This window comes from Suricata suricatta, chromosome 6 (assembly GCF_006229205.1).
Source record: "Suricata suricatta isolate VVHF042 chromosome 6, meerkat_22Aug2017_6uvM2_HiC, whole genome shotgun sequence".
Classification (NCBI taxonomy): Eukaryota; Metazoa; Chordata; class Mammalia; order Carnivora; family Herpestidae; genus Suricata; species Suricata suricatta.
Window position 1 is genome coordinate 113,628,759 of NC_043705.1, and position 22,411 is coordinate 113,651,169.

The following is a 22,411-nucleotide window of genomic DNA, read 5'->3' on the forward strand; positions in this document are numbered from 1 at the left end:
AATGACCAGATTGTTCTCTATAATTAAAACTCTGTTTCTTGCTTTGACTCTCTCTCTCTCTCTCTCTCTCTCTCTCTCTCTCTCTCTCTCTCTCTCTCCCCCTCCCTCCCTCCCTCTCTCTCTGTTTTCCTTTGTGTATTCGTTTTGTTACTTAAATTCCACATGAGTGAAATCATATGATATTTGTCTTTCTCTGACTTATTTCACTTAGTGTTATACTTTCTAACTCCATCTATATCATTGCAAATGGAAAGAATTCATTCTTTTTTATGACTGAATAATATTCCATTATATGTAAATGAAGAATATATATGAAGATATATATATATATATATATATATATACATATATGAGGATATATATCTCTCTCACATCTTTATTCACTCACTCATCAATTGATTGATACTTGGGCTGCTCTGTAAATAATGCTGCTGTAAACATAGGGATGTATGTATCCCTTTGATTAGTATTTTGTATTCTTTGGGTAAATACCCAGAAGTAAAATCCTGGATCATAAGGTAGTTTTATTTTTACCTTTTTGAGGAACCGCCATACTGTTTAACACACAGGATGCACCAGTTTGCATTCCCACCAACAGTGCTCAAGGATTCCTTTTTCTCCACATCCTTGCCAACACCTGCTTTCTTGTGTTGTTGGTTTAGCCATTATTATAGGTATGAGGTGATATCTCATTATAGCTTTGACTGGCATTTCCCTAATGATATGTGATGGTGAGCATCTTTTCATGTGTCTATTGGCCATATGGATGTCTTCTTTGGAGAAATATATGTTCATGTCTTCTGCCCATTTTTTAACTGAGTTATTTGTTTTTTGGGTGTTGAGTTTTATAAAATCTTTACACATTTTGGACACTAGCCTTTTATCAGATATGTCATTTGCAAATAATTTTTCCCATTCCGTAGATTGTAGGTTGCCTTTTCGTTTTGTTGGTTGTTTTCTTTGCTGTGCAGAAGCTTTTTTTTTTTTAATTCTTTTGATGTAGACCCAATGGTTTATTTTTGCTTTTGTTACCCTTGCTTCAGGAGACATATCTAAAAAGTTGTTACAGCTAATGTCAAAGAAATTTCTGCCTTTGTTCTCTTCCAGACTCTTGTGGTTTTAGGCCTCACATTTAGGTCTTTAATCCCTTTTGAATTTAGTTTTATGTATGGTGAAAGTTTCATTCTTTTTCATGTGGCTGTCTAGTTTTCCCAACAGCATTTATTGAAGAGACTGTCTTTTTCTCATTGGATATCTTGTCTGACTTTTTTGAAGATTAATTGGTTATATAATTGTGGGTTTATTTCTGGATTTTCTATTCTGTTTTATTGCTCTATGTGTCTATTTGTGCCACTACTATGCTGTTTTGATCACTACAGCTTTGTAATATAACTTGAAGTCTGGAATTATGATCCCTCCTTCTTTGCTTCATTTTTCAAGATGGCTACTAAGTACTTTTTGGGGTTCCTTACAAATTTTAGGATTGTTTTTTTCTACTTATGTGAAAGATTCTGTTGGCATTTTGATAGGGATTGCATTAACTAACTAAAATGCAATTGTAGTGTGTTTAAGTTGGCATCCACATTTTAACAATATTTGTTTTTCCAATCCATGAGCATGGAATATCTTTCCATTTCTTGGTGTTGTCTTGAATTTCTTTCATCTTTTCTTATAGTTTTCAAAATGCAGGTCTTTCACCTCTTTGGTTAGGTTTATTCCTAGGTATCTTATTTGCTTTGGGTGCAAACTGTAAATGGGATTGTTTCCTCAATTTCTCTTTCTGCTGTTTCATTACTGGTGCATAGAAATGCAACAGATTTCTGTACATTGATTCTGCATCCTGCAACTTTACTGAATTCCTTTATCAGTTCTAGCAGGTTTTTGGTGGCATCTCTAGAGTTTTCCATATAGAGTATCATGTCATGTGCAAATAGTGAGTTTTACTTCTTCCTTACCAATTTTGATTCCTTTTATTTCTTTTTGTAGTCTGATTGCTGTGACTAGGACTTCCACTACTATGTTGAATAAAAGTGGTGACAGTGGACATCCTTGTCTTACTTCTGACCTTGGGGGAAAAGCTCTCAGTTTCTCCCAATTAAGGATGATGTTAGCTGTGGTTTTTTCATAGATGGCCTTTATTGTGTTGAGGTATGTTCCTTTTAGTTTTTGAGGGTTTTATCATTATTTTCTTAGTTTTAATATTTAAAATAAATACTTGACTCTCAAGAAAACACATGTAACATATTTATTTCATCAAAGGTTGATTTAAAAATGATTGATTTTTATTAAATTAGATTATGCTACCAAGAATTTATTTAAACTAAAAACAGTAATATTAGTCTGAACTTTCTTTAATAATAACTACTTGTAAACAAAAGTAAATTGTAAGTTGGTAGTTTGGTCTAATATGATATTTTTAATGTAGTCACATAGCACATTATTTGTATGATGTTAAAAAAAAACCTGAAAAAGTGAAGTTACTTCTTTTATTATGAATCCAACAATTACACCTTTGGGGTGCTCAGGAATCTTGTAGTGGAGAAAGCAAAGAATGTATGTTGAGTGCAATGAGATGCAATTCCATAATCCCCATTTTTATCTTTATCCAATCTAGAAGTGACACAATTCTTGTTAAGCAATTCTTTTTATAAATGATCAATAGTTGATGTGTTTAATAAGCTAATTCTCAATATACTTTCTGATGTCTCTGATTCTTTAGATAAAAATGGGTACAGAAGACACGAAATTCACTCATTCATTTATGCTGACATCTATTGAATACATATCATATCCCAGGTGCTGTTAGATGCACAGAATGTGCTAAGTCCAGTAGAACATTGTGGGAAGAATCAAATGAATTTGTAAATAGAAGGAAACCCAAAAAATTGTTTTCAGGCATATTTAATAGCTTAACAAAGAAATTAGCTTATAGAAGGAAGAGAATTAGATAAAGAGGCTTGTATACTAGGTTAAGGACTTCGAGTGTTATTTTGAAAATGTAAGAGATTCTAGGAAGTACAGAGATTTTAAGAAGTTCAATGATATAAAATTACTCTGAATTAGGGGCTATGAACATAGATTGTAGTTCATTATCTTTGTCCATCTCTTTCTAATGACCAGTGAGTTAATCAACTAGTTATACAACTGGGGAAAGTTATTCAACTTTTCTACTTCGATATTTACAATTAGTGATTCTCAAACCAAGTCCCCAAAAAGGTTTGCCATTCCATAGAGCCCTTCCAAATCCCTCTGTAAAAAAAAATCCTCATACAAAGTTTTGGGGAAGATTAGATTTACACAGAGCATGATCTACCCTGGACAGAAATGCTTATCTACTATACTAAGATAACATGCCCCTGATTGTAGTCTAACTCAGATGATGGCATCTGATTCATCTTTCTTTCCCCATGTCCAACCCTGTCCCAATTCTACTTCCTTGTAAATCGGATTCAATTTCTCTTGGTACAGGTCAGTTTTCTCCAAGGAGAGGAGAATTTGGCCAAAGACAGCTTGAGATTTCCATCACCCAAGTTGGGAAAAACATAAGAGGAAAATGAGAACTTAAATTTCTTTGTATTCACATATGAATATCAGAAAAGAAAAATCTGAATGGCTAGTCCTGGATCATGTGTTTAGGTCACATCTCCACATCTATAGGTGATAATTTCTGATCAAATTAAACACACACACACACACACACACACACACACACACACACACAGATTTCCTTATAATGAAACATACATTTAAGTAGAAATCTCACATTGGTGGTAAGGAAAGAAAGTGCTTGTAGCACAATTTAGATTATTTCTACTTCTTATTTTTTATTACAATCGTGTATTCTATTCTCTGGATCAATGATCCTTTCCTTTCACCCAGGTTTTCCATAGAAATTTACTCATTCTTCATTCATTTATTCAATAGATATTACTAAGTACTGTAGAGCTGAGATACAAAAAGGAACAATAACAAAAGCCTAGAAATCCTAACACTTTATGGGGAGCTTATTTTATACTGGTAGAAACACACACTAAGCAAGTAAGCAATAAAAAGACAACAAAACAAAAAACAGCAATTTCACATAGTGACAAGTGCTGTAAAAGAAAGGAAATGGGTTAAAGGGTAGAACATGATAAAGACAGGATAAGGACAGTGCACTTGAAGGAGAAATCCACTTGAAAATCTAGAGAACACAACCAGGCATGTGGAAGAGGAGGTGTGTAAAATTTTTAAAGTTAAAAAGAATAATTTAGGCTTTAAATTTTTTAATGTTTATTATTTTGTGTGAGAGAGAGAGAGAGAGAGAGAGAGAGAGAGAGAGAGAGAGCACAAGCAGGGGAGGAGCAGAGAGAGAGGGAGACACAGAATGTGAAGCAGGCTCTAGGCTCCAAGCTGTCAGCACAGAGCCCAACACAGGGCTCAAACTCATGAACTGCAAGATCATGACTTGAGCTGAAGTCACATGCTTAATCGACTGAGCCACTCAGGAACTGCAATAATTTTTTCTTTTTTAAGAGATGGCACAAATGCTTAACAGTCTGAAGCAGACTGAAATGGATTGGGAGAGCATGAAGTGAGCAAGAAAAGCGGCCAAATCAAGTAGACCTTTGTAAGCACAGTACGGATGCTATATTTTATTATGAGTGTCCTAAGAACCCATCAAGGGATTTTGTGCCAGAGAGAAACATGATTTGATTTGCAAAATGTCACTGGTTGCTGTCTAGAGAATAGACTGTGAGGGGTTAAGAATAGAATCTGAGAGACCAGCAGGGCAGCGATTGCTATAAATCATGTGACAAATGATGGTGGCCTGGTTGCTCGGAATAGAGTGACAGAGTGGAAGTGGAAAGAGGGAATTTAATTCAGGATAGATTTTGAAAGCAGGAGTGACAGGGTTCGCTGATGGGTTGAATTCAGGGTATGAGGGAAGGAAAAGAGAGGAATGAAGATGACTCCTAGGCTTCTGCCCTCAGAAACCGAGCTGAAGAAGCAGCAAAAACCATAACCTAGATTGTGAACACCTAAACTTGGCCTATAGCTCTCAGTCCATTCCCTGGGCAAAATTTTCAACTATTATAAATATAATCCTACAGAGAAAAGGGTTTCTGAAATGATCACAGAAAGGGAACTATTTGGGAATTTCAGATAAATTCCAAAGATTGTTGAAAATGCTAATTCTGGTAAACAGACCTTAGAAGTGTTGTTTTCAGAAATTCTGGGTCTACTCTTTTCCAATTGTTTATATTCATTTAGCATTGTTGTTTTGATTAACAGTGATTTTTTTTGAATACTTATTGTGTGATGACTATTTTCCACTGACTTATTTGGCAGCAACACTTTGATTAAATTTGTACTAGTTTTTCTACAGATATGTTCTTTTAACTTAAAGGATCTCAATAGGCTGGCTATTTATAAGCATTCTACTTTGTAGTAGCCTCTGAGGATTTTAACTAGAATATTTACCTGAAAAGAAATTTAAGTGTTAAAACAGAAAAATAATGCATCTGAGAGAAGTCAATTGTATGTAATCCCTAGAAACCCAGTGATAAGAAAATACCAAGCTCTGAATATGATATCTGCCATTACCTTTAGATCTATTTATAATCTTCTACACTGAGAAACTTCATTTCAAATGCTTTCTGATGAACAATACAGTTGTACCTTCCCATATGTGAAGTCAATGGTTTGTCCACTCAATTACTAAAAAGCAAATCATCATAATTACCTAAAGTTAATGTTTACTATACATTTTAGACCAAGATAAAAATAATGCAACTCTATGGGGTTATTCAGTAGCTTTACCCATCAATTCTTAACTCTGTTCTTTCAATGGTTAATTTGACTAATAAACAAAATTCAGCAAGTGAGATAGAAAAACCCAGTAGTCTTCCTTCTATTTTTGCTTTACCACACTTTTAACACTTCTGACACCACATACGTCAGGCTTTTCCCCACCAAAAATCCTGTGACACCAGATGGTTGTCTTATAATTTAACTGAATTCTGACACTATCTATCAGGATACAAAACCAGATTCCATAGGTTAAGGGCTCAGTCCCAGGAGACTCCTTCCCACTTCAGATGTCACTTGCTAAGTAGTAGGTCCCCAGGTTACCCACAACTTCTGCCTGTCTTGGCTACAAAATGGAGGTTCCTATGACCTTCTCCTCAGGTTTAATTAATTTTCTATAGCAGCTCACAGAACTCAGGGAAACATGTTATTGAAACTGTACCCCATAGGGTTAAAGGGATTGAAACTAGCAGAAAGTTTATAGCTTATTTTTCAAAGAACTGTTTCCCCCAGTCAGCTACTGTCTTTTCAGAACCCACTCACAAACTCCTTAGCTGTCTCTGCAGAAGCCTGGACTCAAAGTCAACTGATATAGTTCCATCCTATGAGTGAGTGAGGCCCTGCATTCCTTTCCCAAGATAATAAACTCAAGACTTCATCTAGTTTGTGCTGGCTCTTGAAACATGCACATAGCCCCTTTCCCTTATCCTAAGATAACCTCCTTATATCAGTGTTGAATTTTGCCTCCTTCTGATGTTGTCTCCACTCCAAAGTGAAGAAGGGATGTATGTTACATGTATGCTTCCTCAATGCACATGCTCGATCTTTACTCATGAATAGTCATAGGTTTCCCACCCTTTTCATCAATATGTATGTAATCTCAACTCCTATCATTATAAAAATCTTGTTCTCTTCCCCTTCAGGGAGGCAGATTTGAGGCTTGTCCCCCAGTCTCCTTGTTTGGCTGCTTCTTGAATAAACTTTCCTTGCAGCAAGCCTGATGTCTCAGTTTTTGGCTTTGCTGCATATTGGGCAGATGGACTTGGGTTCTGTTACACTACTAGTTTATTAAAGAATATGATAAGAGATATAGATGAATAGCCAGATGAAAAATACATAGGGAAAAATCTGGGAGATTCTCAGGTGGAGGCAGTACTATCCCCATGGAGATGGGGTATGTCACCCTTCCACTATGTGGCTGTGTTCACCAACCAGAAGTTCTCTGAGCCCCCAGACTAATGGTATTTTTGTGGAGGCTTCATGATGTAGACATGCTCAATGTTTAACTCAAATTTTCATAACTTTTTTTTTAAAGAGAAAGAGAGAAAGCGTGAATTGGGGAGGGGTAGAGAGGGAGAGAGAGGAAAGAATCCCAAGCAGGCTCTACATTGTCAGTGCAGAGACCCATGCGGGGCTCAAACCCATGAACAGTGAGATCATGACCTGAGCTGAAGTCCAACGCTTAACTGACTGAGCCACCCAAGAGCCCTGATTAACTCTACTTTCAACCTCTTTTCCTTGTCTACAGACCAGAGAATAGGGCTGAAATTTTCAAGCTTCTAATCATGGCTTGGTCTTTCTGGTGACCAGCCCCCATTCAGAAGCCCACCAAGAGTCACCTCATTAGAACAAAAAACCCACTAATATCCCCCAGAAAGTTCCATGGGATTTAGGATCCCTGTGTTAGAAAGAAGGACCAAAGACCAATAGTAGAACAAAAAAATGCTCCTGGTGCTCTTCTCACTTAGGAAATTATAAGGGTTTTAGGAGCTCTATGCCAGGATCTGGCATAGAATAATATGGAATAATATATGAATCCTCTATTATTTCACAACAAGCATCTATACACAATGTATAGGCAAACTTGAATCCTACTAAATACTAAATTATTGATCTATAATTTCTTGCTAATAACTTTAGGGCAGGTACTGTACAATTACCTTGTTACACTTAAACCATATGAGAAATAGTAAGTACCCTTTAATAATTTCATTTTCAGAGTCTAAAACTTAAGGAAAAAGGAAGAGAACCAAAATCTTTTGAATATCTGTTGGGTCCCCTGTAGTTTATACATACTACCCACTTTAACCCTTACAACAGTCCTATAACAGATATATTAATATTCACCTTTTCTAACTTAAAAAATGGACATGGAGGTTGAGTAATTTTTCTGAGGTCACACAACTTGTAAAAGGTACAACTGAAATCAGTGCACATGTTTATCCGTGTGCCAGTCGATGCTCTTTCTACTATTATGTTCTAATCTATTCCACTAAAGAAGAAACAGAATTTCATCCATCTGAATAATTTAGATGTGGCTGTTGCCCATGTGCAATCTCTGTTCTCACCCCACCTTCATTTCATAGCAGGATTCAGCCTTTGTCTAGTATAAATTCAGTTCTGACTCCGTGATATTGGAGTGTGTGGTTAGTGGCTTATGTGAACTTTAGCTAGGCTGTGGGGCTAGTGGTACAGTCAAACACCAGTCTTGATGTTGCCAGGGTGAAATTTTAGATGTGATTAAAATTTTAAATCTTAAAGTAGACTTTAAGTAAAGCAAACCTCCATAATGTGAGTAGACCCCATCCAATCAGCAAAAGGCCTGAAGAACAAAGACTGAGGTTTCCCAAAGAAGAAGGAATTTGGCCTTAAGAATTCAACATAGGAACCCTACCCAAGTTTATAGTCTGCCTGGCCTGCAGACTCGGTTCTAAAAACTATAACATTAACTCTTAGGTGAACTTCCTTCCTGTCAATTTACCACATGAATTTTGGACTTATCAGCCCCTATTACCATTTTTTAAATACATTTTTAAAAATAAACCAGTATCTGCATCTCTCTCTCATTCTTCATCCCTCCCTTCTTCCCTCCCTCTCCCTCTCCCCCGCCCTTTCTCTCTCTCTCTCTCTCTCTCGTATGTATGTGTCTTATTGGTTCACTTTATATGGAGAATCCTGTCTAATATAGATATTGGTACCAGTAAAAGTCTATATTGCCTTGAAGACACTGTTGATAGGAATATGAATGTTAATATGCTTCTGATGAGGTTTCAGATGGACATAGGCAATGTTATTGGAAACTAGAAAAAAAATGGATCCCTGTTATAAAGTGCCAGAGCCCTTAGCTGAATTGTACCCTACTGTTGATTGGAAAGTAAAACTTGTAAGTGGTGTACTTTGATATTTAGAGATCTATAAGCCAAGTGTTGAAGGTGTGACCTGCTTTCTTCTTGCTGCTTAGAATAAAATGTGAAAGGAGGTAGATAATTGAAGAAGGAATTGTTAAGTGAAAGGAAGCCAGAACTTGAAGATTTGAAAAATTCTCAGCTACATATATACATATATATATATATATGTATATATGTATGTATATATATATATGTATATATGTGTATATATATATATATATATATATATATATTGCAAAAAAAATGAGAAAGCATGCTCTGGAGAGAACACCGAGTATACAGCTAGACAATGCTTTCCTAAACAGATTACGTGTGTGATTTGTGGATCCAGTTAACAATCCTAACAGAAATGCTGGAAATGTGGACCAAAGAGGAAAGAAACCAGATGCAGTAAAGGAAGGCTATCAGACTCCTGGGTGAGGGGGGGCATGCTCCAGACAGGAATTGGGCTAATATAACAATCTTACTGTGAACATGTATTATCTCTCAAGAAAGGGAAGAATGACCCCCAATGCGGGGCCACATCATCAGTTCCACCAGGTGGGGCCATGACCAGAGTGAGCCTCCAGCACAAAGTATCAGGCCAACAAGGAGTAATCCCATGCCTTAAATTCTAATAAGGGTTTGCCCTGCTAGATTACAGACTTGCTTGAGAACCATTGCCTTTTTTTTTTTCCTTTAAAATTTTCCCTTTAAAATAGTACATACTATTCCCATCTCACCATTGCATTTTGGAAGGAGATAACTTGTCTGGAATCACAAGTTCATGGAGATAAATTTTTCCCCAGATGAATTTTACCCCAGTTGATTTCAATTGTGAGATTTGAAACCTTGAGTTCACAAGTTTCAGATGAGATTTTGGATGGAAAGTTAATGCTGGAATAATTAAGACTTTTGAAGATGTTGACAGAGGGTGAATGTATTTTGCATCTAGGAAGTTTATGATTTTTGAGGGGGTCAGAGGGCAGACATTCCCCCAAAAAGAGGTGTTGGATATACTAACCTTTAGTACTTTGAAATGTTACCTTATTTGGAGACAGGGTCTTCATAGAGGTAATCAGATTAAAACAAGGTCACTAGGGTAGGCCCTGACCCAACATAACTGGTGTCCTTATAAAAAGGGAAACATTTTTAATTTTAGATCTCAATCATTTAAACATAATTCCCTAGCAAAGCTCTGATTAATAAGAATTATCAGGATTTTAGCCATATTTAATCCAAGAGGCTAAATGAATAGAAAAATGGTAGTACTACTGCCTCTTTTCTAGGTATAGTGCTTCTAGTCCACATCAGAGCTATGTATAACTTAATCCTGAGAGCATGTGTCATACACCAGAAGTTACCCTTACTGAAGTTCAAATTAAATGTAACAAATATTTGTAACGCTCATACTATGTGAAATGTTCTGTCAAGATTATAAAACAACTAGACATGATCTCAGGGAGCTCAAATGGAGGAGGTAGACAGATGATTATAATTAAGTAGTTGTAGGTTCTCTGCAACTTCCGTACCAATCCCAAAATGGTTTCATTCAAAATCCAATCTTAATGAATGTGTATCCCAAAAAGTCTTTCAAGTACATATTCAAAATTAAATTGAGGATTAGGTGGATGGAACAGATCAAAAAATATCACACTGGCAAAAAAATAAAAATAAAAATAATAATAAGAAGAAGAAATAAAAAAGAAAGTCTCTAAGAGAATAAGAATAAATTGAAGAGGTTAATATAGATTATTTTTTAAAATTAATGTTTATTTATTTTTGATAGAGAGAGACAGAGTGTGAGTGGCCCAATTGGTTAAGTAGCTGACTTCCATTCAGGTCATGATCTCACCGTTCGTGGGTTAGAGCCCCACATCGAGGTCTGTGCTGACAGCTCAGAGCCTGGATCCTGCTTCAGATTCTATGTTTCTCTCTCTTTCTGCCCCTTCCCTGCTCAAACTCCATCTCTCTCTCTCAAAAATAAACATTTAAAAAAAGAAAATAGGAAAAGTCTCCAATCAATAATTCAAGCTCCCATTCCAAAACCTAGAAAACTAAATGCAAACTAAGCCCTCAGCAAGAAAAAGGAAAGAAATAATAAAGATATAAACAGAAGTCAGTGAAATTAAAAACAGAAAAATAAATGGAAAAAAATAATTAAACAAAAACTAGGTTTTTGAGAGAATAACAACACTGACACATCTCCAGCAATACCACTGAAATTACACACACACACACACACACACAAATCACCAATATCACTACAGGCCCTTGTAGACATCAAAAGACTAATCATAGGGTGCTAAGAATAACTCTACACACATATATTTGACAACATGGATGAAATGGACTACTTCCCCCCAAAATAAACGACCACAATTCATGAAATATGAAATACGGGGGGGAGGGGGGCGGGGGCTGGGTGACTCAGTTGGTTAAGTTTCCAGCTTTGGCTCAGGTCATGATCTCACAGTTCAGGGTTCTAACCCTGGATTCTGTCTCTCTCTCTCTCTCTTTCCTCCCGCCCCCGCCTCCATGCTCTATCTTCCAAAACTAAATAAGCATTAAAAAAAAAAAAAAAAAGAAAGAAAGAAAAGAAAAACAGAGCCCCCAAATGGTGTCAATTGGGTCAAGCCAAATCACCTAACTGGGGCTTAATATCTAACCTAATTGCAATTTCAACTTACCCAAGAAATATCTTAACCTGTCAATCAGGAATTTTGTGATAAGCACCAATGAGGCAATCTGTTACAGGGGCTCATCCATCCCCCAAAGGAAGAGATTAGGCAGTCCACCTAATAAGACCCACTGCCCTTCCGCCTAAAGGAAGGTGACCTTGTTGGGAACGATACTTTCTTTTCTTTTGTTAATAACATTCTTGCCCTACCCATCTTCCTATAAAAACTTCCCATTTTCCACAACTCCTTGGAGCTCCACTCTAAGTGCTAGATGGGATGCTGCCTGACTCATGAATCCATTAATAAAGCCAATTAGATCTTCACATTTACTTGGTTGAAATTTTTTCTTTAATAGGTGCTACTACTAAATTCACTAAGTAATGAAAATAAGTATTGGCAACATCCTAAAAGAGAAACGTGTCAAGTTCTGCACACTTCCACCAGTTATCCTCTACATGATCAACGCTCCCATTTAAATGCTGCAGATTACTTTTAAAAGCAACGGAAAGGTGACAAATGTGTTTAAATCAACAACTTGAGTGTCAGATCTAGCAATCTGTAAGATAAATACTGTTGGAGAAGTTTTTATTTCCATGACGAATTCTAGAAGAGTGGATCTCTCTGACACGGATGTGCTAGACAGACACATGGCAGCCTGGTTCTCAGGACAGTCCAAATACAGGCACTCCGTATGCATCTTTCCCCGTGAGAAGACACATGAATCTGACTCCTATGTTCCATAAGAAAAAGAGTTGATAAACTGGACTTAATCAGATATTAAAAACTTTTGCTTTGTGAAAGGGTCTGTGAAAAGATTGAAACAATAAGCCACAGACTGGGGAGAAATCTGCTGTCAGAAGTGTACCCAGAATTTATAAAGACTTCTTAAAATTCACTAATAATGAAATGAATGATTCCATAAAAAATGGGGAAAAGATCTGAACAGACACTTCACCAAAAAAAATATATGAATGGCAAGTAAGGATGTGAAAAAAATACCAGGCATCGTTTGCCAATAGGGAAATGCAAACTGAAACCACACTGAGACACCACTGTACATCTATTACAATTGCAAAAATCGAGCTGACAACATCAAACGCTGGCAAGGGAAAGGAAAAATCGGAACTCTTATTCATTGCTGGTGTGAATGCAAAATGGCAAGCTACTTGGGAAGTGTTCAGCAGTTCCTTATAAAGTAAAAAAGTAATAATCCCATTCCTGGGTGTTTACCTAAGTACATTTTTCACACAAAAACTCCTACAGAGAAGTTTATAGTTGCTTTACTCATAATCTCCCCAGACTGAACACCAATGTTTTCATTTCTTGTCCATTGAACTTTCCACTATACAAGTACACGATTTTACTATTCCTAAACAAGTAAACGGTAAAACCTGATTAAGACTTAACAGTAAGACTTTAATGCCCATAGTCGTATAGATTAAAAACTTGTGCACAGAAATATGTTTCCTTAAAATTTATGCTGGAGCACCTAGGTCGCTCAGTCCATTAAGCTACAGTCTTTGGCTTAGGTCATGATCTTGTAGTTTACAAGTTCAAGCCCTACGTCAAGTTCTGTACTGGCAGCACAGAGCCTGGAGTCTGCTTCTGATTCTGTGTTTCCCTCTCTCTCTGCCCCTCCTCTGCTCATGCTCTCTCTTTCTCAAAAAGAAATTAAAAAATAAATTTTAAATACAACTAAAAAAATTATGCCAACAGCTAAAATTAAAATGATAATCTGGAATCATCTGATATTCCCATTAGCCTTCTGAGCGTTTTGAAGATTGCTATAAAGCCCAATCTGATAATCCATTAATATTCTAATGCTTTCTTAGTTTTATAGTGCTTTAGAGGCTGTTCCTCTGCTTGGGAAAGATATTCCCTAATGCATTTCATTGTTGCTGGCAGGGAAAATGACACGAAAGCCTTGTACATAACAGCCTTATTAAATACCCATTTTTTCTCTAATCCTACTTAGGTTCAAAAGCAACATATTTTACTTTCCATCCTCTTTGTTTCTGGGCTTTGCTTCATGCAGTCAGGCCATCTTTCAAGTCAAGGTAGAATGTTGTGGGGTGCGAATGGAAGTGAGGTTGGATGGACAATTAACTAGGTTGACACTTCCTCATATTTACTACAAAATCATTAAAAAGGTTTTTTGCACTTTTTTTTTTCAAATTTCAGTGAATAAAATAGAAAAAAAGGCATTCACTAAAAACATCCAAAAAATGAATGAATTCCTTGTTGAAAGTAACACATTTCCCTTACTTCTAACAACCTCATGCCACCTTTAAGATGTGCTGACAATGCAGAAGTAGCATTCTCTTCATTTGAAGAAAAATAAAAGCAAAACACAACCTTTGTACCCTCAACACAAGTAAATGAAGATTAAATATTTACAAAGCAAAAAAGATACATAACAGAACTATCTAACTGCAAACATTACTAATGCTTACTTAGTTGTCTGTATCATCTACCTGATCTCGTGGCATTCACATAGTTCTTGTTCATTGCCAAGAATCACCTCCCAGCACTTATCACATGATAGAATAGATATACGTTCTACAAAGCAAGCTATGGTCCAACCTTTTATCTTAAATAGGCCAAGAGTAAAAAGGGAGGGCTTTTGTCGTGGAGACAAACATACATGTTTTCGAACCCCCTTCAGTTCTTCTACTTGGTCTGCATTGGAATGGAAGGCTAGATGATATAAAAAGCAGATGTTCTGCTTTAGCAAGTATGCATACTTTCAGAATAATTGTACCAACTGACACAGTCAACAGCAATGTGCTAAGTTTAAGTTTTTCTATATCCTGGCCTCAAACTCGATGTTATCAAATTTTTGGTATGTTTGTTTATACATAAGTTTGTTGAAATTGAGACCATTCTGCTGGCTATGTAGTGATAGCTCATTGTGATTTTATTTTGCATTGTCCATATTGTTATTGGTTTTTGGACACAGCCTTTTCTTTCACTTTATTTTTTTAATTTTTTAATGTTTATTTTTGAGAGAGAGAGAATGAGCACGAGTGGGGGAGGGACAGAGAGAAAGGGAGATACAGAATCTGAAGCAGGCTCTAGGCTCTGAGCTGTCAGCACAGAGCCAGATGCAGGTTAGAACCCATGAACTGTGAGATCATAATCTGAGCTGAAGTAGGATGCTTAGCCAACTGAACCATCCAGAGACCCCTACCCTTTCTTCTTTTACTTTAAAGTGGCTGATCAAGTCTTTTGTGCTTTTAAAAAGTTGGGCTGCCTGTTTCTTTCTTGGTAATTTTTAAGGATTATTTATATATGAGGTGTCTATTGCAAATATCTCTTACCATTTTGTGGCTTTTCTTTCCACTCTGATTTCTTTTTAAAACATAATTACATTTTAATGAAATTTAATTTATTAATCTTATCCTTTATAGCTAATATTTTTGTGCTCTGTTGAGAAATCTTTGCCTAACCCAACATTATGTTTTTAATACAGTCTGTATTATCTTCTCTTTATAATTAGATCTATATATTTAGATCTGTTATGGAAATGTTATTTTGTGCGTATGGCTTAATGTCGAGGTGAACACTCATTTTTCATAACTTTCCTTCTCTATAGAAGCCTGGATCTTTAAGCAGCCTTTGCTACTCTCTTATGTCTTTAATGTTTATTTCCATATTTCATAGTTCCTTATGATGGGAAGGCTGGTCCTATTATATGTTAGTACTACAGTTCTAAAAGTAGCACACCAAAAGATTTTCCTCTTCCTTTAACTTTATACATCAAATGACAAATATTTCCACAGAATAACCATAGGATGGATACACATCATATGATGAAGAAAGAATTTTCTGCTGAGAGTTAAGTTCAGGTAAAACCAGTTTTTACTATAACATTAACTTAGAAAGAACATTCCAAAATACCTCAAAACCAGTAAGTCATAACAGTGCTTATTATATTAACAGATATGAACTATTTCATGGAAATTTAATTGAAGAGAAAATATATATTAAAACATTCCATGGGGCACCTGGGTGGCTTGGTCAGTGGAACATCTGTCTCTTGATTTCAGCTCAGTTTGTGATCTCACAGTTTGTGAGTTTAATTTGCGCATCAGGCTCTATACTGACAGCATGGAGCCTGCTTGGGATTCTCTCTCTTCTCTCTCTGACTCTCCCCCACTTGCATGCTCTGTCTCCCCTCCCCCCACAATAAAAAAAACTTTAAAAAAATTCAAAGGGCTCTATTTTTCTCAAAGGAAAATGAATTAAATATAGGGCACTTTTCAAAAATTAGGTTTGATATTCATCAAAAGAAAGTGAACAAAACGCATCTAAAAATTGATAACTGAAGATTAGAGTAGAACATGAAAGTTTTAGCTTACTAACCCATAGAAAATTAACACAGTCCACCTTCAAAAAGAGATGGAAATGATATTATTTCCTGAGTATAGTAAAAAACAAAAAATTCACAAAGAACAATAGCTTAAAAATGGAATTAAGAAAGGGTGTTATTGGGCTATTTTTAAAGCAATAAGGAAAATGTCTCAAACACAACTTGAATATGTTCTGAAATGCTTAGGGTATAGATTCTTACATATTTCTCCTTTAAACAGTTTCAGTCAAAATCCTGGATTTAGCACTTCTCTTCTTTCTGCAAAGAGCTTTCTTCCAGATATTGACTAGGACTTCCAAGCGCATCTTTGAAGACCCTGGTCAAATGTTCTCCTCATTTCTTCCCCTCTAATGTACCTTCAACAGTGATGCTCTGTCTTTCTGCTCTGTGTCACTTTTCTCTGGGGACTTAACCAGTATCTTGAATTTTATTTTGTGTTGCTGATTGTTTGCGACCTCTTTATAAACATTATTTTCTTTCACTCATAAAGGCATTAATTCAGACCAAGCTTGAAACACTAAGTATATATTTAAAAACAAAGAAATAATTGATTGAACGAGCATATGAATTTGGCATCTTTCATATATGTGGTCAATCACCAATTGCAGATTTGGAAAGATATTCCGATTTCTTGAATCCCACTTCGTTTTCCTTTCAACCAACATGACATCATTTTTTTGTGCAGACTTTTAAAAAATCAGGTGTATGGAGGTATAACTTACATACCTGTAAATTCATATATATAAATATATATATGTATATGTAGTTATGTAACCACCATTCCAATGAAGATACAGAGTATTTCCATCACCTCCAGGAATTCCCTTGTGCCCTTTTTAGTCAATCCCCTCTACTGGCAACTACCAACTACCGGCAAACATGGATCTGACTTCTGACTAGTAGTAGTCATTGTACCTTTTCCAGATCATGAAAATGGAATAAAAACATATATAATCTTTTGTTTCTGGTTTCTTCCACCGACCATCCTGCATTTGAGATTTTATTGGTGTTACTGTTTGCCTTTTACTGACACTGGTGTTCCCTCTCAGACGACCACAGGCTTCAATTTTCTTTAGTTGTTGACTGAGGCTCTTACCTTGTGCTTAGCGTGGCAGCTGGGTATCTAAAGGGTTTAATTTGTCTGCTACCTTTGGCAATTCCTGCACACCTATGCCACAGAGGAGTCTTCTCCTTTCTCCATGTTCTTGAGCCTCTCCCAGTGGTAGATCATGGTTCTTATAAATAGGTTAAAAGTTAGACAGAGGCAATTGAAATTACAATTTCAAAAGTTTATCTGAGCAAACGTCAATTTGGAATACAATAGTGCCAAACCAAAAGGAGTGGTCAGTACTGCTCAGATCTGAGCTAGGGTCAAGGGTTTTATAGAGAGAATGAAAGCAAAGCAAATAAATTATCTGACTGGCTACTGCTTAAGCCATTACTTTATTTGGGAAGCCTGGTTGGCTGTTTGTGATTGGTTGTTCTTCTGTTTCATTTTTCACCGACTGGACTGCATGGACTGGTTTAGGCTTTGGTTTGCTTACCTAGACTGCCAAAACATCAGAGATAACTCAATCTAATGGCCTTTTTGTGTATTTACTTTAACAGGTGCTAGATTTATCACGGAAGTAGGTGGGGTTCTCCTTTGCCTTGGTCCAGGCTCAATGTTAAGTCTTGTGCTTTCCCAGTCGTCCAGCCCCTTCTCCCTGTGACAGCTAAAACCTGCCTATATCCTGGGTGAGAATTTTCTGCCCAAGGGATGTTACACCTACTTTTCCCAGAAGCAATGGCTGTTTGTGTACTGGGGGCAACAGGGTGTTTATCTCTCCACTGGCAGCTTGAGGCTTTACTTAACAGGAGAGAAGTTTCTGTGAAAGTAGACAGGTTTTCTCCCTATTCTGTAGCAGCCACTGACCATCCCCTCTGCACCTTGTTCTACCAAGATAGAGAGATTCTCTATCTCATGCCCTGCTCTCAATCTGTCCCATAAGCACCTGGCAGAAGCCCGTAAAAAAAGAGTTTGAGAGAGAAGATGAGTTGTGTTTTGTACCTCAGCAATTTTAAAGTGGTGTTTACATGGTTGCTTTCTAACCTCAGCTTTCTGATGGGCTTGAGAAAACATGCTTTTGGTGATTATTTAACATTTTTGCATTAATAATATGAAAGAAAATTTTTTTTGTAGATTTCCTCAACCTGAGCAGAATAAAAATGTTTGTACGCTCAGCATGGAGATTTTCTGCAAATACTACCCTATTTTAGGTAGGATTCTTTACTGCAGGTTGCTTACCATGAGCCACAACTTATTTTACATAAAAGGATTATTTGAGATCAAAGACCAAAATGAAATTAGTCCCTCATGCCAGACATAACTTTTTTGAAATCATCTGTCAACAGGATAAAATTTAATAAATAGTCTTATTTTGAAAAATAGCACTGAGAAATATCAGAACAGTTGGTGGACATTCTGGGTGGTTCTTACAATATTATCGATAACACAATTTATCTGTCACCTTTTTCATGTACCCTTTGGTTTGTTTGTTCGTACTTTTTTACATGATTTCAGCATCATCTTATACTTTGATCTGAGCAATCAAGATATAGCTAAAAAATTCATATATTTTTTAGGGGTTATAAAATTGTAAACTTTCTTATGACATCCATATAAAAATGCATAGAAAACCAAAAGGAATTACTTCAAAATGTCCTAATAGTTACTACCGAGTCTCAGAAATATTGATTTCATAATTTTTCTTCCTTTTCTCTTTTTCAACTACAGAAATGAAGCATTACTATTAGAAAAAGAGCTTAAGATATCCTAATATTCAATAGACTCTTTGTGTATAATATACTATCCTGAAAGTCCAATTACAAATTCCCCCTCAGTGTGGAAAAAGGCTTTTTTCTCTACTCCCAACTTCTTACCCATCGTTTTCTCCTTTGACTGTGGAAACTCAATTCCTCAATGTTTGAATCTTTTATCTTTGTTACCGTCTTTGTTATTCTTCTCTCCTTCAGTGACAGTGTCACAAAATCCCAATATTTTAAAATGCAATTATTCTTTTCCATCTCCAGCCTCTTAATTGTACATTAAGCATTTAGGAATTTATCTTAATAATGCCAGCTAAACTTAAGAGAATATTAGTTACACTTAGGACTTTAAGATAAACATTTCATCTCTAATTGTCTTTGAATATAAAGACAAATTTCTTAACTGAGAGTGTTTCTTCTTCCAGGCAATAGTATTATTTGGTAGGAAGTTCCTACTCTGATTAAATATGTTTAAACATTATTAATTTATATTAGTGATGTAAATTTTCAAAATTTCCTTTTCTTAATGATCTGATTATGTCACTTTCTCTGTTAGGTAGTTTAATTGCTTGATTTTGGCTCAATGAAAATAATCTAATAATCCTACCAGGCTGCATTTATTTGTTGCTGGTTTTTTTTTTTTTTTTTTTAACTATAAACCTAGTCTTTACCTTTCTCTGAGATAATTGTTTGGTGTCTGTGAATTCTTCCATTTTGTTCCTTAGCCCTGCCAGCTTTTGCATTTTCATAAAATACTACTTCCATTTAAAAATAAATTTCCAGGGGTGCCTGGGTGCTTTGTCAGTTAAGTGTCTGCGTTAGGCTCAGGTCATGATCTCGAGGTCTATGAGTTCCATAAGTTCAAGCTCCAGCTCAGGCTCTGGGCTGGCAGTCCAGAGCCTGGAGCCTGCTTTGGATTCTGTGTCTCCCGCTTTCCCTGCCCCTCCCCCACTCATGCGTGCACATGCGCTCTCTCTCTCTCTCTCTCTCTCTCTCTCTCTCAAAAATAAACATTTAAAATTTTTTGAAAAAATAATAAAATAAAATAAAATAAAATTCCCAAATCTTTCTCATATAACAACAAACCCTTGAGAGGGAAATGATCATAGGTCAAACAGCAAATATTTATGTCAAGCTCAGCTATCAAGATTCATGGTATTTTGTGGTTTCAAAGTCTTGAATCAAACAGAATTTAAGAGGAGGCCATGTCAGTCATCTTAATTATTTTCATGCTGCTTCTTTCATTCTTTCCCGAGTCCCTCACTTTTTACTTTGTTTTATTTTCTGATCTTCCAGCTTTACATAAAATTCTGCATTGAGGCCTAGAGCACTATCAGCCACGTGATATTATCGGGCGCTCTCTAATATGGAATCTGCAAGTCAGCAAGTCTGCCACCCACCTCCTTATTGTTCTGAGATTCCTGTGCTCCTATCAAGCCCGGCTTCTGACTCTAAGGATACATCTCTTCCCTTCACTGTCCCTATGTAGATCATGTCCATAAGACTGAGCATCACTTTGGCCTTCCCTTCAAGTATAATTAATAATTTTATTATTATCCAAAAGATTAGTTCAAGTGTAGACTTGCCCCTGTGCCCTAGTACAGGCACTAACCACCTCCAAGCCAAAGAAAATTATCCAGGACAAAGCCTACCTGCCTGATAGAAATTCCCAAGAACAAAACTTAGCCCTCTAAAGCTCCCGCCACCAATTCCCTGTAGGGGAATCTATGTAATGCTGAGGGTCATACAGAGATCCTTATTCCCCAATAGTGCATACGGAAGGAACACATAGACGTGAAAAGCACTGATATCATACTTTTAAAGATGACTGTGTGAAGTAAAATTGGAATCTAGTCCACAGTGCAAGTCTTTTTGTTGCCTCTCTCAGTAATAAGTTGTAACACTGTGAGGCGGCATTTTATCCCTGTGGGCCTCTTTCCTTTTAGCAAAATGAGAAGTTTGGACTAGATAATATTAATGGTTTCCATTAGACATACTATTCCTCAATAATTTTATATAGGTTGAAAACTTACAAAACAGATATATCACACGAAACTTGTTCCCATTATTTAACAACTGTTTAGTAAGCAAAATACCAACAAGACTAGTATGTTGATGAAAAAATAAAAGTTAAAAAAAAAAAAAAGAAAAGTTTTGGGATCACATAAACACCTCCTCTACTACTTACTAATTACATGCTTTTTGATAAGTTAGTAATTATCCTGAGTCATAGCTAGCTAATTTGTAAATACAGATAATAAAAACCTGTAGATTTATAAAAATTAAATGAAATCATCTTTTTTGGTTAACCTTACACAATTCCTGTCTCTTTTTTCTGCACCATTTACGAAAGAAACCACCAGAACATTTTTTTTTACATTTCTTTTTCTCTTTGTAAGCCGCCTGGTCTGTAGTATTTTATCTTGGCAGCCTGAGATGACTAACACAAGATGCCATTATTAAGGAACCACTAATTTTAGGGGCTCTTGGGTGGCTCGGTTGGTTAAGCCTCTCACTTTGACTCAGGTCATGATCTCACAGCTGGTGAGTTCAAGCCCTGCATCAGGCTGTGTGCTGACAGCTCAGAGCCTGGAGGCTGCTTCAGATTCTGTGTCCCTCTCTCTCTCTCTGCCCCTCCCTCACTCATTCTCATTCTCATTCCCTCTCTCTCTTTCTCTCTCTCTCTCTCTCTCTCTCTCTCAAGAATAAATATTTTTTTAATTTAAAGAAACCACTAATTTTAGAAGACTAAAGTCAAAGAAACCCCACCTTCTAAATAGTAGGTATCTGACTGCTTTATTTTATTTTTTTAATTGTTTTAATGTTACTTATTTTTGAGAGAGACAGAGCGTGAGCAGAGGAGGGGTAGAGAGAGGGGAAGACACAGAATCTGAAGGAGGAACCAGGCTCTGAGCTGTCAGCACACAGTCTGACGTGGGGCTCGAACTCACAGACCACAAGATCATAACCTGAGCCGAAGTCGGCTGCCTAACTGACTGAGCCACCCAGATTCCCTGGGTGCCCCATTATTTGAGTGCTTTAAATGTGTGTATGTAAGTGGCAAAATTTTTATGTAAATAAATGGTTGAGGGACATCTGATGTCATAGGAACATCCAGTTGGAAAATATAGTCAGACACAAGGCTTCCTCAACTTTATTTATTTGAATTTATTTAAATTCTCCTTTTGATTTCCTTTCTTTCTAATATGATAAAGTAAGATATAAATCAAGACACAAGATTATAAGACACAAACATATCATAAGCAAGAGAATATAATTGTCAGACTTTTAAAATTATTTTTACCAAATTTGTTCACAAAGCTCTCTCAATAGTCTAATATCTATGTATCACAGCTGAAGGATAAGTGTTGGCTAATTTGTCTCAGCAGGGAAGAACTCTTTATCTAATCATAATTTATAGTTTTGTTTACCTTTCTATTATGAAAGCTAATTATTTGTCTGAGTAAGAATTTCTGCCCTATTAAGCCATCAGTGAGTGAAAATACAATTTAAATTTTATGACTGCTTCAATTCACAAGTTTTATACCTCTCATTAGGGAATCATATCCCTTCAGGACTTCTGTGAATGCATA

At 36.2% G+C, this 22,411-nt stretch overlaps 1 long non-coding RNA gene across 1 annotated transcript; it reads left to right on the plus strand.

The window, feature by feature from the left end:
• Positions 1 to 15,420: 15,420 nt before the first annotated feature.
• On the plus strand, positions 15,421 to 20,987 carry LOC115294225. The gene is made up of 2 exons (XR_003909774.1): positions 15,421 to 15,486; positions 20,115 to 20,987. It is a non-coding gene; the product is annotated as an uncharacterized LOC115294225 (long non-coding RNA).
• Positions 20,988 to 22,411: the final 1,424 nt, after the last annotated feature.